Source organism: Planococcus citri, chromosome 2 (genome assembly GCF_950023065.1).
Source record: "Planococcus citri chromosome 2, ihPlaCitr1.1, whole genome shotgun sequence".
NCBI classification, from domain to species: Eukaryota; Metazoa; Arthropoda; class Insecta; order Hemiptera; family Pseudococcidae; genus Planococcus; species Planococcus citri.
The window spans coordinates 39,060,412-39,079,005 of record NC_088678.1 but is presented as its reverse complement, the minus strand read 5'-3'; the positions used below and the strand labels follow the sequence as shown (position 1 = coordinate 39,079,005).

Below are 18,594 nucleotides of genomic sequence, written 5' to 3'. Positions count from 1 at the left end.
TGGACACGAGGATGGGGGAGGGTGAGGACACGAGCGCGAGCGGTAAGCAAAAGCATATACTACATACCCTTTGTAAACTGCATCGCACATGTATCGAGGGGTTAAAGTGTATTATGAGGCAATGATTGAACTCCCTTCTCTTGTGCGAATCTTTTCGGGTAATAGCATTCGGCGTTCTTCATTTTTCATTTGATCGTGCCGGCGAATCAGGCATTAAACGTGGGTTCGGTGCTCGTTGCAAGTGTGATCGCGGGTGTTGTGATGTACAGATCTCGTCATCGAGCTGATTCTGCGTTGTTGTTATACATTGGAAGTGTTTTATCAGTGTTTTTGTGCGAGAAGTTATCAATATTTGCGGTGAAAATTTCGAGGAAAGATATGTGATCTAGAATAAGAAAAATTTTTCCGGTGATCTTCTTTGAACTGGTTCTGGTTATCAGCAGGTTGGAGATTTCAATTCATCTTTCGGGCAGTTTTGGTATCACGAAGATACAGGGCTAGTTTATATTACCCAGAATCGGATCTGAAAATGAAAAATCATAATTGGAAATCGTGATTGTGATCAGTGATTTGAAAAACTCAAAATGTCGTTTCTGGGTGAACGTTGCTGATTCTTGAAAACTATAGAGAAGTGGACCGTAACTAGGCCGTGTATCATCGTAGTAGGTATACGAAAAGGGTCGTGTATTTATGGTTTGTAGCACCTAGCGACGAATCTCCGATGACACATGTCACCCTGCCATCTCGAACACAACCCTTTGCAACGTTTAAAAGCACTATATCATTATAAAAATACCATAAACAATGGCACAGCAGACACAAACGACAAAGATGTTTGATTAATCGAACAAGCTGGCTGATGGTTGATTACATTGTTTTACTGCGGCTTTACCAGCAGATTACATCGTCGTATTTAACATGATAAGTTTGCTCGAACGTTAAATCCAGGTACGTTTGCATCTTATTACCTCCTTATGTGTTTATAGTTGGTACTAGCTACCTATAAATGTGCTTTGAGCTTTTGATGATGGTAATCTTCGCTTAAATTGTGCAGTTAATGTTCACGTCGACGATGTCGACGTCGTCGTAGTCGGTGACGTTTTAAATCGAATCTCTTGAATGGGAAAACTTATATACTACATAGTCTAGTTTTTATGTGATTCTCTCACTCGTCGTCGTCGTCGTCGCTTTTGTTATGCAGTGTAAACCAGACCCATTTATTGTTCACATCGGTCGTATTGAATTTGGGGTTGACTGCGGCCGCCGCGCCGCGTCATTGTCCGTCCCCTCGCTCGCTCCATTGAAAAAAAAAAACATTTCACCGACGCATATTTTGTTTTCGTTTCAATTAATACAGGGTCATATTAATTGTTTTGAATTCTTATCGAGGTTTTTTTTCTCCACCGATGCGATTGTATGCAGTAGCATTGGGTTTATCGGTTTTGACGCGACCGAAAGAGCTGTGCTGGAACAGTGGAAATCCAAGTGTGAGAGAATAGAAGGGGTTATATAATCTGCGTGATTTGGTGTGGGTGTCAATTTCAGTCGCGATTTCATCGGCGATTTAGAGTCAGTAGGTTTGTATGCTTTCTGGTGGGTTTTTCGAAGTGATCTGATCCGCGAGATGGATGAGTTTAATTGTTTTGGAGGGTGAAGGGGAAACCATGGCCGAGGGGGGGCTATTGATCGAGGATTTTAATAATGTGTTTTCGAGTACACGGAACTTTTGTCGCTTTACATGTGTTGTGATGTGACGTGATGAGATAACACTCCGTTTAACGACCTGAATATTAGAGTAATTGAAGTGGCGAATCGTTCGCGAACGATTTTTCATGAGAAATGTGCAATTGGGCATGTACTGCTCGCATTTTACTTTATTTTTTCTCGGTTTATTCTCGTTAGACATGATTCTGGTCCATTCGTTGGCTCTACCCCCTCCTCCTCATATCGATTGCAACCTTTCTGGACCGATTAACAGCTGTCATAAACCTCCAATTTGAACAGAAATGCGATTTTTGGAAAGAGCATGGTATATGAAACTCCCATAACTAAAATTTCAGGTGGCCCAATTTTTTTATTTTTATTTTTCGCGAATTTTCGAAAATTCAAAATGGTGATTTTTTTGGAAATTATGGGATTTACTTTTTCTAATGTACCTACTTTTTCTATAAAAATAATGAAAATCAGTTTTGAAGTTGATATCGACTAGCCCATTACAGAATTTTCATCATTTACATCAGTTCTGGAGCCTTCCACTCAATTTTCGATTTCTCCATAAATTTTTGAATCTTTTGAAAATTGCAGAGGTTAATTGCTGATAAAATTTGAGGTGTGGATTATTCTCGACCTGTTTCGTGTGAAAATGGTCAATTTAAAATTTTAACGCATTCGCCAAAAATTTAAAAAATCAATTTGAAATTTTGGTCTATTTGGGGGGGGGGGTTAAACCGTGCTTTATTAGAAAATTGTAACCCCTACTAATTGTAGACGGACACCTCGAGTGATTCCCTAGCCAAGTTTCCTCTGTGCTCGGGAATTACTCTAGAAAGTGTTGTAGTACATATAATTTCATTCGAAAGTGGCTACAATTGATTTGGGTGTAGATTGTAGAAGGTAGGAGTAATTTCGACTATTTGGCTACAAATTGGGCCATTTTTACAAAAATTCTCCAAAAATTTAAAAATCATTCCACACTAATTTTCAAAATTTAATTTTGAAATGTGAGTGGCATGCTCTTTTAGTGAGCCAATATCAACTCGATCGGGTCTGCCTGAACTTATTTATACCTTCAATTTTTTTTTCTTTTCAAGAGTTTTTAAAATTTTTTATTTAATGGAAGGAGCTTGTCTAAATATTTCAGATAAAACAGAAGAAAAAATTATAATTTGTTAACATCAGGGAGGTATATTGTTTGAAACGTTAAACGTTCCCACACATAGCGTAAAATGTGGTCCTAAAAATGAACGGAGTCGCTTGCAAACGTATAACATAAGCGAGTGATTTCTTTTTCTGCACTTTCTCATTCTTCTGGCAACTCTTGCCTTGTTTCCATTGTACTCGTATGTATCAAAAGTCTCTTCATTACGACGATTTCTTGTTTCTGTTAAATTACTTTTTGGATTCTTGCACTAGTAAAAGGTGAATTCCACCCATGTTTTCCAAGTTGAAAAAATTACCGCTTTCCAAATGGAATGAAAAAAGTTTTTAAAAAGCGTGTATTTTTCAAAGTTAGCGAGTAAATTGTTAATACGAACTACTTACGCGTACGGTGCCGCTGCCTCCGTTTCTTACGACGACGCAATAATCAAAAAGGGGAGGTGTAATGTGTTGTGAAATTTCTCATGTGTATGTTGAAGAAGAAGATGAAGAAGAAAAAGGGGTGTATACTGTACGATCATACGTTGGTAGATACAAAACATGACAAGTATTGGCCTACTACAACATGAAACTTGAATTGGCTAACTTTATGCATACAAGGTGTCCCATCAAACGTCCGAGTATCTACTTGGAGGACTTTCGGTGTGGTGTAGCCAACATGACAGGAAGGGTGCCCAAAGCTGGGTTTTTAATGCATTTCTTTTCAAATTGAGAAGCATCTGAGTGCAGTAAAAGTGCACCACGGAAGATGCACGAAGCTGACTAATGTTCAATCAGAATTCAACGAACTCTTCCGAGCATATCCGAACCTTATCAGTGATGCAAAATCGTACTTTTTTGTATGGACATACACGGTTTTGGATTTAAGGTAATGTACGATTTAAAATTGAAATCATTTAAGACTGAAAATCAAATTCATTTTGGAAGTTGACTCCCTGAAATATATAAGACTTAATCATGTATAGAGTACTGCTCGAAGGGGTGGGATTCGGGGGGGGGGGGTTAGAGGATTTCGAACACAAAGCCTTCGAATTGGTATTAACAATTGATATGGAATTTTTCACTTCACTTTTGAAGTTTTTTGTCAAACTTCTCAGTGGTTTTAGAATCCATTTTGACAATTATTTCGATTGTAAAAAGGATAGGTAGGTACGTATAAAAAATATATGTCCACTGAAAGGAAAACTTCGAATCATGAGTTTGTTCTTTGCTTGAAAATTTGATAGTCACCATGAAATCAGTGGAAAATCTCCAAAAAATGTTCAAAAAAATAATAAAAGAGGAAAGAATCGATAAGAAATTGGTTTAAAAATCAGTATATCGGTAGATTTATTATTTGAAAAAAGTAATGGTTACTTACTAGTTACTGAAAAATCAATGATACTTAAGTACCTATCACCGGAAAATTGGCAAAAAAAATACTGAAAAAATTGGAAGAAATCATTTGAAAATTGATTTAAAAAAATAGCATGATCAGTACAGAAAATTGCTTTGAAAAATGTCTGAAAATTTAGTAAAACAAAATCGCTAGGAAAAAACAGTAGAACACTGGAAATGATCACAAAATTGGTATTTTAAAAAAAAATTACTGAGAAAACAAAGACTACCTAAGGGTAAGGGTGCTATATATGGACTGACGCCCAATATCGGTAGTTATTAGCACTACCTGGTGGGAACAAGCTTAATCTGATGTATTTTTCACAGAAAAACACAATGAGACCAAAATCAACTCCCTAAACCCAAAACTCGTGATTCTAGAGGGAAAAAACGAAATTGAGAACCTCAAATTTTTTTTCATATGTTTCGAAAATCCAGCTTCTCGAAAAATTTCCCGGGGACGCACCCTATAATGTTTTTTATTATTATTAGATACATATTAAGAAGTGGTGAAGTTTTCTGAATTAATCAAGACAATCTGGAAATTATTCAAGGTACCGTATACCTACTTACGATTTTTCAAAGTTCAAAGTTATAGGGTAGCCTAATATGGACTGGTGTACATTTGTTATGGGTTTAGTTAATTTCACGTTGAAGTAGTCCATATTAGGGATCCAAAATTGACTTTTAAAATTTTGACTACTTTCAGGAAAAAATTAATTTGGCCCACTTAGAATTTACTCTTATTGTCTTAATTAAACATATTTTAACGGTGTTTCAGCTTCAGCAATTAAACGTATTTTTACGACATTTCAGAGCTTTTTTTTGATTTTTCGAAACACTCCATATTAGAGTTGAACCAAAATTCAATTTTTGATTTTTGATAATTTTCAGAAAATGATATTTTTGAAACACTTAAAATTTCTCAAAGATGTTGATGCTTTGGAATATGAAACTAGATAGATGTAGGTACATTTTGAGCTATCAACCAAGTTTTTAGCTCAATTACAGCGGCCACGGCAATCAAAAACAAAAAACCTGTCCATATTAGGCGCCCTTACCCACTGGAAAATCTTGGGAATTGGTTTAAAAAATGACCAGAAAATTAGTGAAAAAAAATGTTAGAAAATTATAAGAGGAAATCACTAAATTGAAATCATTAAAAAATCAATGAAATAAATAATTGCTAGATAATAAAGGACGATGACTCAGAAACTGCTTCAAAAATGTCTAGAAAATCAGTTTTAAAAATGTCAAAAAAATCGATAAAAAAAAGTTTTGGAAAAAATTGTGAAAAAAATGTCCACAAAAGCAAATCAGTGGGAAAATACTAGAAAATTAATTTAAAAATAACTCGTGTACATATTATAAAAGAATCACTTGGATATTGGTTTAAAAATTATCACAAAATTAGTGAAAAATCACAGTGGAAAAACAGTTAAAGCACAGCTGAAAAATGAATTATTACGTGTCTGAAAAAAAAATGACTGAGAAATCAGTAATAGTGATGAATCACTGAAAATTGATGCAAAAAATGATCACAAAATTACGGTAAAATTTCTGGAAAAATATTTTCACTTCATATGACAAGAAAATTGAAAAAAAAAAACGTTCATCATAATAATATCAAGAATTCATCCCAATTTTTTCCAAATTTTAATGTAAGTAACAGGTCAGATATAATGTTGTAAAATCAGTAGCAGGTATTTATTTATCAAGTTTTTCAAGTTTTTAATTTTATTGTCTTACATAAATATGTAATATGGAGAACTCATTAGAATTTTTTCCACGATTTCAAAAGTCTGCAGTGTCACACAAATTTTGGAAGGACGACTCCCCCTCCCCATGATATTGAATGTTACCTACGTGAATGAGATACACAATTTTTTCATAGTAGGTACCTATACCTATTACCTATCTACCTACATACATTTTTTTCAAAAATTAATTTTGAATAATAATTTCACCTTATGCCTGTGCCTTCAAATAAAATAGACAATTATTGGCATCCTGTTTAGGTAGGTATTCCTATATTTAAGTATAAAAAATTCTGTACAATGCTCTTCTCACATCAGATCAAGAATAAATTCAAAATATGGCGAAAATTTTGATAGGACACCTTGTATACACACACACATGGTAAAAAGAGATAAGAGTGAAACAAAGATGGTTAAAGAGAAGATGTAGCAAACGAATTAAATTTACCTCGCTGTCTACCTGAATAATGCTCTGTGCGCGTAGCGAAAAGTATTTCACACCTTTACGCGTTTGTTTTTGTCATCGTATAATCGTATATAGGTGTAGCTAGTAGCTAGGTAGGCAAAGTCATACGCAAGTAGGTAGGATTTTTGCAAAATAGCGTGAAATTAGCGCAAAAGCTGTGTGTACACAGTTTACGGTTCACGAAGCTTGCCGCAAAAGTATACAGACGACAGCTTGAATAATACTTTTTGCAATCGATTAAACCATTATGGTAGACGATGTGTGCGCGACGTGCGAGTGCCCCGGTGTGCCCCGGGTGCTCAGGGGAGGGCAAAGCAGTCACAAAAGCGAAACAGAGGGGAAAATTACTGAAGCGGATTTCCATATGGGCAAAAGAGGAAGAGACACCTACCTAACCTACCTATCTATCTATGTGCTGGAGAAATATCGATATTGAGGGTTCGTTTCCATGACTAGCTGTTTGCGACAAGCAAGCGCTTCGCTAGAATAACTGATTGATTGGTCAGATAAAATAGATTAAATTTTAGCATCCGGTCGTCTGGCCATACCAAGTACGGTACATTGAAGATAATCGTTCGTGTCTTGCTTCGGGGTGAAATTGAATCGTGTATCCGCGACTTGGGCGAAATATGAAAAACCTTATGGTTTTCTTTTTTTTTTTTTTTGAACGTTTCCATGTGTGTGTGTTTTGGTCGGAAAAATGGTGTGTTGTAAAAATGGTACGTTAGCGCGGCGCCTTTTTATATAAGCTAAAAAATCCGCCGCTACGTATAACACTGATTACTCGACAAGGTACAGGCGCGTTATCATTCGGTTATATTTTTCGAATCGTTCATTGCCGTGCAAGTTCACTCTTCAGCAGTCGTTTGGTCGTCGTATTTTTCGACCTGTTGTTCGATCATTTGTTGCGCTTTGACGTGCTATCTGCTGGTGTACGAATACGTGTATTTTTAATTTCGTCTTCCGTTCACATCGTTATAGAGTGTATCTGCGGTAACCAAGTGTGAAAATTTTACGTGTTTTTTCATCATAGTAAAGTTCGTTATGTCGATAAGCTTTTTAGTATTTCATACGCAGCGCTGAGCTCGTACCGATCGAATCCGTGCCACTTTGTTTACATCCGAATAATGCCGTCTGGGTGGTGACCACGTGCTCCTTATCACTAACTACGTTCTGTGACTGCGAGGTAAATACGAAAATTTTTTTGGAAATTTTTTTTCAAATCGATTGTGTGTATCTATCGTTTTTATAGGTAACTTGAAATTACGTATAGGTTGTTTTCTTTCTCTCGTTAGTTGTTTTCAATTTTATCGTGTGATATTCTCTTGGGTATATAAGAGAAAAAACTCGATCGAATTTTTTTTCCTGATCAGCCCACACGTACGGGGCGGGGGTGTTTAGAAAGTGCTTTTTCTCGTTACACCCTTTTTTGTTTACCGCTGTTGCTGGAGAAGAAGAGAACTAGGTCATTCGACGTTGCTATACTATTCAATCTAACCATATACTATGTAGCTTGGAAACAACACAATGATATTAGGTACAGTGATAATTAAACTGTATACTGGATGCTGCGAAACGAACTAAGGGATTGAAATATGGGTCAGCGGAATCTAATAAACGGTGCAACCAAGCTCGAACCGAGCGTCTTTAAGGAAGAATTTAATTGATGGACTTAATTGAATAACTCGACGAAATGAAATTTTAACCAAATTATATGTATAGGTAGCATCACGTCTTTGGTATCTTGGCGAGAGGATTAAAAGTTGGCGGCAGAAATTTATTGTTGTCGTCGCCGTTGTGAAGGATTTTTTTAATGAGTTTTTTTTCTTTCCTTTTTGTCGAGCTTGCAGAATCGTTTGAGTGAAAATAATGCTATACGCGATGTAGGAACAGAAAGAAAATTTTATGGAGTAGTTGTGTACGAACAACTAATCGACTTACCTATTGTTGTAAGTATGTATGACTAACGAAGTACATACTACCTTTGTGCTGTTTATGTGATTAAAAAACAGATTATCCCTTTGTAAGCAAGCTTTTATCAATCCGTCTGATATGATACTCTCTTTATCAATACCTTCTTTAGTTTGGTTGTTTTTATGATAACGTTTCTCAATATATAAATAGCAAATAGCAAGTTCGTTTTTTCGATATGCATTCATTATAGGTACGATGAGCTAATGATTCGTAGAAATAGAAACTACAGTATGAATTGATTGAGATTGTGATCTTGTATTCAAATAGGTACAGATTACAGATGCGGATGAAAAATAGTTACGATGCGTTTACTTTTCACTCATGAAGGTTATTTTGCTGGCTGCTGATAACGTTTTTATTATTTTTATGCGTTGAAGGCGCGATAAGGAACTCAACACGATGATTTGGTTTCTCACGAAAAAATATGAAGAATATAAGGAAGAGAATATTTTTGATGATTTAAATCGTTGGATATCAAGTTTTGGTTTACATCTGCTTAAAATTGACATAAATTCAAAAATAAACTCAAATCATTATCCATGCTATGTCTATGTACAAGAAGCAGAAATTATCTGCTCGTGTTTGACACGTTAAGTAATCGTACATTTCTGCTCGAAACTGTGAGACTGTGACCCTCAGCTTTCCAAAAAAATTGATTCAAGGCGTCATACTTTATTTGAAAACATTTTTTTTATATTCGAAAAATATTTGCACTTGCTTCGAAGTCCCAGTTTTCCAATCACATTTTTTGAACGCAGTGGAAGGGGATCGACTTTGGTGCATAAACCAATTTCAATATTTTTTATAAAACTATATCAAGAAGCTGCTTTTACCGTTTTCAAAAATTTGCCAAAAATTGAAAAATCGCTTCGGCTGCTCAAAATTTGGTTGTAATACTCTTTCAGTGGGTCAAATTTAAGCTCAAATGGAGCTGACAGGTTGTAAAGTTTTCCTTCTAAGATTGTTCAATTTTTTTCAAGTTCATCGCTTTATGGAAATCACATGCACTTGAAATTGCCTTTACTATTTGTCAGCTCCGATCAAGCTGGAATTTTGATTATTAAGAGAACATGCCAATCATATCTCATAATTAAATTTTGAGCCGCTATAAACATGTTTCGATTTTTGGAAATTTTTTGAAAATAAATGTAGATGTAGTGGAAATGAGTCATGTTTAGATTCTAAAAAAAATTAAAATCTGAGGATAACCGATATTTTGAGGTCAATTCTTTAAGTTGATTGCGGCCATTTTTAAGTAGATCTGGACATTCTGAATCGATTAAGGCAAGTGAATCCCCAATCGGAGATGATGGATTGAAATAAACATTTTTTTTTTTAATTATGAAAATTGCCTTTTTCTATAAAAAATTACACAAAACTTTCGATTGCAAACACTTTGAAGTCGATCTAAATCTCACAGCAAATGATAACGTCCAAACCCTCCGTTGGTCGCATAACTGTTTCACAGACCAGTTGAGGTTGAATGAAACCCGATTCATCACGTTGGTAGGCGTATTGGCATCATTTACGTGCAAGAAACACTGACACGGCACAAAAATTGCCTATACAATTTTCGAAGGAGTAAATTTTTGAGATTTGACCAAAGGACTTTCACCTTAAGGCGTTTTTTTTTCGTACATACGTCATATTGATATGTACAAAAAATGACCTTAAGGTGAATTGCCAAAAAAAAAGTTCAGGATAATTTTTGAATTTAAACTCGGTTTTAGTAAATAAAAAATATTGAAAAGTTTGCATTTTTACATTATTCACTTCAAGCTGAGTTTTGAACTTTGACTGAATCCAAGAAAAATGCCCCTTCAAAAAGTAATTAGGCAAATTTGACACTACGCTAATCTTTTTGGCCTTTAAAAGGCATCAATTAATACAACAATAAGTCTAAAAAAATGACCCGGTCTGACAGACTGTTATGCGACCACTCACGGAAAAAAATTGAATAGAATTATGCATCAGAAAACGTTGTTTTATTCGATTCATGATGTACCTACTTTTTAGTTTTTACAAAGGCTCTCTGAAAAAGTTCATAGTCCACGACGGAAGGACAGGTTGATTGCATAATTTCGGTACATTTCAGTGGCGGTTTCAAGTCATTTTATGGCGGGGGTGGGGTCGTGCCATTCTGACGGCAAAGGTCCAAATTTTAACGTAGGTACTGTGCTTAAATAATTTACATTTTTCAAATAATTTAGGTAGGTACGAGTATTATTTCTTGAATTTTTCATAGTATCGCGAGTGTCTTGAGCCAAGCATAGGCAAAAACTTTGAAAAATCCTTTACCTATTCAGAAAATAAAACTATCCCAATTTTGATTTGAGAAATTGGCTTTTCAGTTTTCTGATATCAAAATTTTTTATAGATCAATACTGCCAAAAAATGGCACCTTATTGCAATTTTTGCCAAAAATGGCACCTTATTGCAATTTTTGCCAAAAATGGCACATTTTTTTCAAGTTGTGCCAAAATGGCACTTGTAATTTTTGTCAAAAATAACACTTTTCCTATTTTTGCTAAAAAAGGCACTTTTTGCAATTTTTCCAAATGGCACTCTTTGCAATTTTTTGTCAAATGGTAATGGCATTTTTGTGATTTATTGGCTCGAGCGGAGTAAAAATCCTCAGAAAAATAACAATTCTGTGGATAACTTGACAATTTTTCCAGCGATTTAGGATTCCCAATACCCCTTCCCCAGCTTGACTTTTTGTTATGTACTTCACCAAAATTCACTTTTTTATGTGACAAATGTATTTTTTGACCCTGCTTTAAGGCATTTAATGGAGGGAGCAATTCAATTGAACTTCATTTTGAAAATTGAGTAATACAGGATGTTAAATGAAATGTGAGCAATAATTTCACAATAGATGCAACTCGAGTAGACGAACAAACATATTTTAAATTATTCAAAATTTTTTTTATTTTTGATGAATTTTTCAAAATTAGTAAATTTTAGTTCAAAAAATGATGTAGGTGTAATTTCTTCAATTCGCAGACAGTAAGAAAATGTATCATTTAAATAATGCCCTAAGTCATAGTACTCGAGCGAACGAACAAAAAATGTTATTACGACCAATTGCCTATCTTCAAAATTGAAGGGGCAAACAGAATTTAATAATTCAAATTTGGGGCGCTCTTTTGAAAATTTTGAATCAGGTTTGCCCCTTTAATTTTGAAGACAGGCAATTGGTCATAATGACATTTCTGTTCCTCCACTCGAGTACTATGGGCTGAGGGCTCAAAGATTTTCTCATTTTTGATGAATTTTTCAAAATTGGTAAATTCTCGGTTTTGCGGAACACGTGGCGCTTTCATTTTACAAGATAGGCAACTTATCATAATAAAGTTTTTTGTTCGTCTACTCGAGTTGCCTTTAATGAGATAAACTTTTGACTCCTCCTTCTTTTGTAATAGTTTGAGGGGATACGTGATAACAACTGAAGGATCGAAACTCAAAACGTGGTGAGAAGGAAAGGGAGTTGATCAAGACAAGGGAAGGGGATTGATGTCCCAGTTTTAAAATGGGAAATATTTAATCGAACGACAAAAAAGGTGGTTTGAACGACAGGCCAGTCTTACGACAATAAGAGGGGTATTAACGACAAATTAGGTGCTAAAAACAGAAGCTTTTAAACGACTAAACAGGTAGTCATCACGACTATTTTTGTTTATGAATCACGACTACTTCTCCTGACAGATATGAGCGTTAGAACGACAAAGTATGATTTTCAGCGACAACTAAATCATTCTAAAACTGTCTACATTTTGCCACTTCTCCAGATGTGTCTTTAAAGGAGTGGATCTCTGGGTATCAATGGGCTGCTCAAAACAAACAAGTGATTCAAATTCCAGGCGATTCCAGCGCTGCTTCCTTTTTTTTCACCATCTCCAGCATAGCCAAACACTCAATTACTCCCAAATTAATCAAAACCTTCAAATCTGCAGACAAACATTGGAAAACTTTTGACAAATTCCTCAAACTCACACATGGAATTTGGAAAATCAGCATTGTACCGAACAATTTGAAATTATCAACTTGCTCATGCCTTTATTTCATGAAAAGAACAACATGTAAACATGTACTTGGAATGCAAAGTTGTCAGAAATGGGTTCGGGATCCCCCCCCCCCGAGGCGAAATCCATTTCCTTCGGTCAAAAACGCAAACTTGGGAGGCCAGATTAATCCAAAAGGGCACTATTGGTGCAATGAAACTTTTTTTTCCTATCAATTTGCAAATGTGTAGTCTTTGTAGTCTCTTTTTAATTGTATAAATTGCCGTTTTTTAATCATAAAATTAGTCGTTCCTAGATACTATTGTGTCGTGAATTTCGCTTATCCGGTTGTCGTGTAAAATAATTATTTGTCGTTGAATGCATTTTTTTACCGTGCAATATAAAATGCCTGTCGTTGAAGTACTTTTTTTGTCGTGTTTTTTGTGGGACGTGGTATTTATTTTTTCTGTCGCTTAAACCCCTTATTTTTGTGGTGCATTCCCCCTTTTTTGTCGTAACGATAAATCATACCCTTTTAAAATACGTAACTGTAATGTACATATAGTAAGCAATTTCAAATTCATTAAAAATCATTGAGTTAGATTGTCAACTTTCGATCTATTCGTACAATATTGTTTGACACTTTCCCCCGCAGTCTCCTCTTCTACCCAGTACCCTTCCCTTTCCTTCTAAGTAGAAGGAAATAAGTAGCATCCAATTTCAATAATAATAGCGATGCTGATGGGGAAACTTAAAATTGGAAGGGATGACGCTTCGACGTTTGAAAATAAAATTGGAAAATGACCAGCCCTGAATGGTGGAGAGGTTAGTAAATTGACAAAAAAAATAATGTGAGATGAATATTAACATTTCATTATAAGATTTGAAATTTAATTATGCCTATGATTATTTATTTCTGCGTCGTAATTGTTACGAAAGACTTCCCCTTTTCTCCTCACCATCGATATCGAAGAAAACCCGTACTCACTTTTCAGACGAGAGAAAGAATACAAAATACGCAAGTATGAATGAAAAAAAAACAATTGAATAGACTGCTAATCCATTTCAATCGAAAAAAATTTCCAAATATAGCAACAAAGGCGCGATAAAAATTCGAGAAAGGCGTTTGAAAAATGAAATTCAATTTGCAGACAGTGATAATAATGTTAAAACGAATCAGAAAAAGAAACCTCGCTAATCCAAGTTTAAAAGAAAAACATAAATGTTTCTCGAGAATTGAAAAGTATACTCTGCAAAAGGAAACAAACACTCTACAAGGAGAATATTTTTAATCCTTACCAAAAGCTTAAAAACTTCCCGAATCATTAAACGTACGTAATCCGCGTATTTAAAAAAGGGTTAAACTACTGCAACGTAACCAAACGAACAAAAGTTCATTGCGCGATTATATCTCCTTAAAAAACAACTTTTATCGGCGAAGTTTTCGTTTTAAAATCACGGTGGCGCGAAAATTAAAATCATAATTCATAACCGTACGCTCTAGCTGCTCCCTTCATTGTAGAACGACCGGATGTTTTATGTAGTACTTAGTACTATTTGGTCTCAGTTTTAGCAGGTCTTATCTAGTTCTTAATACGATAAACACGTTTCACTGTGAAAAATTACTCAAAATTTTCAAACCTACTTTGTATTTACGTAGACTTACTATGCGTACGTCGGTTCCATGCAGAAGCACTTTTTGGCGCCAATATTTTAAAAATCAAATATCGAAGGTGATCAAATTTTATACCTTTGGTGTATTGAGCGTGTAAGTAGGCTGTATTCTAACCTACGAACACAATTCGAATAAATTTTAACGGGTCATAAATATAGGGAGTACTTTATAGAAAACAGTCTAATGAAGTGGAAAGATCTACAAGCTTTCGGACGCATTTCGCACGACATTCTAGTAAAATATTCTCGCACTACCGTCGTATATTCTAAACGATTACCATAGACGAAATTTATTGATCATAAAGTGAGAAATTTAGTCAATTCGAAGCGCATTATCCTCCCCATTTATGTATAGTTTTTTACCGTATAAAGGGCGTATAAATTATGTACGAATATGTATTATCCTCAACACCACCCGCACTGCCTGCAATGTGCATTTTCCGCGAAAGGTCTAAATTCACTCAACAATTTGCCAATCAACGCCCAACCTAATAGTAATAATTATTCGTCCAAAGTCGAGTTTATTACCTACGGTATTTTAGAATAATCTCAACGTGCTCGAAAGATCCGCCCGCGGATTATTATGAATATATTTTGGAGCATCGTTCGTCGCAGAGATACCCTTTTCTATCATGAATATGGAATCTCTTTTATCGTGTTTTAATTAACTTGGTTGCCTGTGAACGACTTTCGCGTCGCGAATATCAAGCTCAACGATGACTCTAATGCTCTTATATTTACGATTACATCTTCAAGAGACGAACTAATTACCTCCAGTGGCGTTAATATTTTCCTGTTGGAATTATTCTTTCGAGATGACGTTGAGTCGTTGATGAAACAGAAAAATCCTCTCAGTTCGCTTAAATCTGAAAAATTTTGGATTAGAATTCGAAATTGATCCAGATATTATCTGCTCAGCTCTGTGATGTGGTTCAGTTACCTTTTCATGTTTTTGAGTCTCTTTTGGCGAAATAGGTTTTTTAAAGCATTGGATGAGCTTGGGGGAATGCCCCTCCCCCCAATCTACACATGCCTGCTCGAGAACACCTCTTCCACGAAACAATTTGGCATCGTTGCTACGTTGATGTTAAATAAGTTGCATATTCTCAAATCTCGATTGGCACATGTACCAGAAAACCACCCCCCTTTCATTTCATCCATTGATGTCGTAAAGTAAGTTGTCTACAGCCCCTTTGTAATGCCTGTTTCAGACAAATACAACCCTTACTACATTATTGTTTGATGAATTGCCTATGATAGATTATGTGCTTCTATTATGTGACAGTTAACAACGAAATTCATTCTTTCCTACCTCAAGGTTTATGGTATTGTGCATCTGTACGAGTATGTCGAAGAGAACACCTGAACCAAACAGAATTATGACTATTATGACTCTAGATAATATTTGAGCATAAAAAAATAAATATCATTTTTTGGGCTGGTACTGAATTTTGACAAAACCATCCTCAAAAATCTTGATTTTTTTTTTATTTAACGAGGTTTGTTACAATCTTGAGGAGACCTTAAATAAGTAAAAAGCTCGTTATAACGCTATCGGTTATAACGCTGATTCCCCCCCCCCCGTCTCTACACAACCCCATTTAAACCAGTGTAAAATTAATCGCAATATAATGCTCATGAGCGATTATAAAACTAGTATTAGCGCTCTAAAATTCAGAAAAAATCACATTTTAAAAATAATTTTGACAACGAAAAACCAATTTTTTGCGACAAAAAAGCTTACTTTCATGTAAAAAATTCTCACTTTCTGAAAATTTTGGCTGCAACAACAGTGAACAGTTTTTTTTTGCAATTTTTGCAACAAGTAAAATTATTTTTGATTTTGGCAAAAAAAAGTAGATAAGATTTTTTGATAAACGTATTAAACTTTAATTGAAGCTTGATTACAATTCTTACAAAATAAAACAGGTAAGTAAGTATCTAAAGTTTTTACAAAAGAGTAGAGTTCTAGATTTTTTGTCATAATCTTGAGAAGAAGTTCACATTTCCACTTCTTTATTATTACACTCTTTTTGTTTTAAAACGAGAATTCACGGTATTACACTCATCAGCGTTGAAATGATACTTTTGCTTATAACGCGTTTTGACTTATATCGGACTTCAAACCATTTTTTATAATATCTACGACTAAGGAGTGAGGTTTTAAATGATGGAAGCAGTTCCCAAATGTCATTTACACTTAGCTGCTCTTCTAGTTCCACTGATTCGTCTGATTTCTTGGAATTATTCTTTGGAATTGAAGGACGGGCTATACTGAATTTAACTATCACCTTAAACTTGACCCTAGAAGTTAAACAAAGGCAACTTTTATGTTAACGTACATTAAATTCAGTATAAACCAGTCGTATTCTTAAGTTACGGGAATAAGTTTATGGTCAAGTTCAATAGCCCATCCTTGACATGCTCAGTTGCTGTCATCTTTAGTTTAGATATAGCAACAACTTTTGCTTGATATACTGGACAGTGGATACCCTTTCCAGTTGGCTGTATGATCACCATCACAATTAGCACACCTGGCTGGGTCTTCTTTGTTCTTCCTACATTGCTTTGTTTCATGGTCTGATCCACACTTGACAGATTGGGTTTCCTTACTCAGTATGTTTTGGTATTACCAACTTACTGACAGTTTTTACATTGAGGTGACTCTCTTTTTTGCTGGAGGTTCTGCCATTCACTTTGGTGTGCAACAAGAGCCCCATTTCGTAATAATGGTCTTGTTGTTTTCTTTTGGGCTAAGATACTTACCCGGTTCAAACCCAGCTACAGAGGCAAGCTTGTGCGTGTAATTAAAAAAAAATCTTTCGTGCAATTATCAACATTACACGCCAAGTACCGTGGGACTACCAGTTTAGCCAAGCTAACACAATGATAATGCACGCCATCTGTTAGCAGAATCAAAAAGCTGAAACTGGTTCGAGCGTCTATAGAGGTCAACACTGAGGAGCTCAGGGTCTCTAAACTACCTGGGTAGCTCCAAGGTGCTTGTGTAGATGTCATTAGAAAGCAACGGGAAACTACTAGTGGAAGCTCGAAACAACGTCGATCCTCTAGAATAATCGCAGTGGCAATAGGCATACGCCTCACCCTGTTAGGGTACCACAAAAATGCGATTCCCAATGTCCTGTAAAGGATAAGGAACCACGACGACGACTTACACATAAAAGTGTGGTAATACTACTTTATAATAAATTATGAAAAAATCTTGGATTTGAAAAAAAAAAAAACATACTTACAATTGAATATTTTGCCAGTACCTACCAATGTAGATGAAAATTTCTACTTGTCTTGTAAAAAGATAAGCGTTCAACTTCTTTATTGAGTAGGTACCAGTACCTGCAGGATATGCAAAAATATTGTGAACCCCAAAGAAAGTTTTTATTAAAAATATAGGTTGGCAACGTGAAATGAAAGCATACCTCAGTCCAACAACCAATCATGGACTATCATTACTATCATTCACTGTGATCAACCAAAACTTTTGACAGAAAACTTTTTTAGGGGTACACAATATTTCTGCTCACCCTGTACCTACTCAAGAAACCAATAAAGTAATTACTTATGCCAATTCTTCGATATGTATTGGTACACAAACACTCTGATATTATGCACCAAAGAAAATACTGTTTTTTTCAAATTTGTGCTCTTTTTGGCAAAAAGAAAATCTCATTTGTCTTTGTCTATCAATACTGATAATATATTTTGACAATATAAAAGTCAGTCTGTCTGTCTTGTCCATCCATCCGTCCGTCCATCCACTTGTTTGGTTGGCTGGCTGGTTTCTTGAGGTCATTGACCCGTCTGCCTGGCCTCTCAAGGTCGCCTGTACTCTCGTCTGGCCTCTTGAGGTCAGTGACCTGTTTGTCTGGATTCTCAAGATCACTGACCTATCTGTCTAACTTTCCAAGATTATCCGTTTGCCTGTCTGGTCTCTTAAGGTTATTGACCCATTCGTATGACTTCCCAAGGTCGTCTGTCTGTTTGTGTGGTCTATTGAAACCATTTACCCGTATGTCTGGACTCAAGGTCACTGACCTCCCTGTCTGGCTTCTTTAAGTCATTGGCCCGTCATGTCTGGCTTCTCAAGGTTGTATGTATGTATCCCGATCTTTAGAAAAACAGTGAATTTTTTCAATTTTCAATTATGAAATCGGTGCAAAAATAGTCTTGCGGTAATTGTGAAAGCATGGTTGGAAAATTTAGAAAGGCTTGATTCCAGCTGAAATTATGCTATAAGTTAATTCAGCTTTTCACTTCCATTAGATGAATTTTTATGTGAAATATCAATTTTTAAAAATCTACTGAATGCTCCAGATCTGCTGGAAGTGGTTTGAACCCATGTCCGATCGATTGGAAGGACCTCTCTCGAAAGATGAATTTCCATTATAAATGAAATTATAATATTTATGTACAATAATTATGCATGTAAAAATCGAATACCAAAGTA

The 18,594-nt window shown here is 35.4% G+C and overlaps 1 protein-coding gene across 3 annotated transcripts in view; it reads left to right on the top strand.

The window, feature by feature from the left end:
* Nucleotides 1-224: 224 nt before the first annotated feature.
* The window catches only part of OtopLa (Otopetrin-like a), an 80,161-nt gene continuing 61,791 nt past the window's right edge, over nucleotides 225-18,594 (top strand). For 2 of the 3 annotated variants that reach the window (XM_065350102.1, XM_065350097.1), the window contains exon 1: nucleotides 7,302-7,663. The gene's annotated coding sequence lies outside the window, so the exon portion shown is untranslated. Of the gene's footprint in view, nucleotides 949-7,301; nucleotides 7,664-18,594 lie in introns of those variants that run through there. The other variant, XM_065350099.1, reaches the window with a different exon arrangement.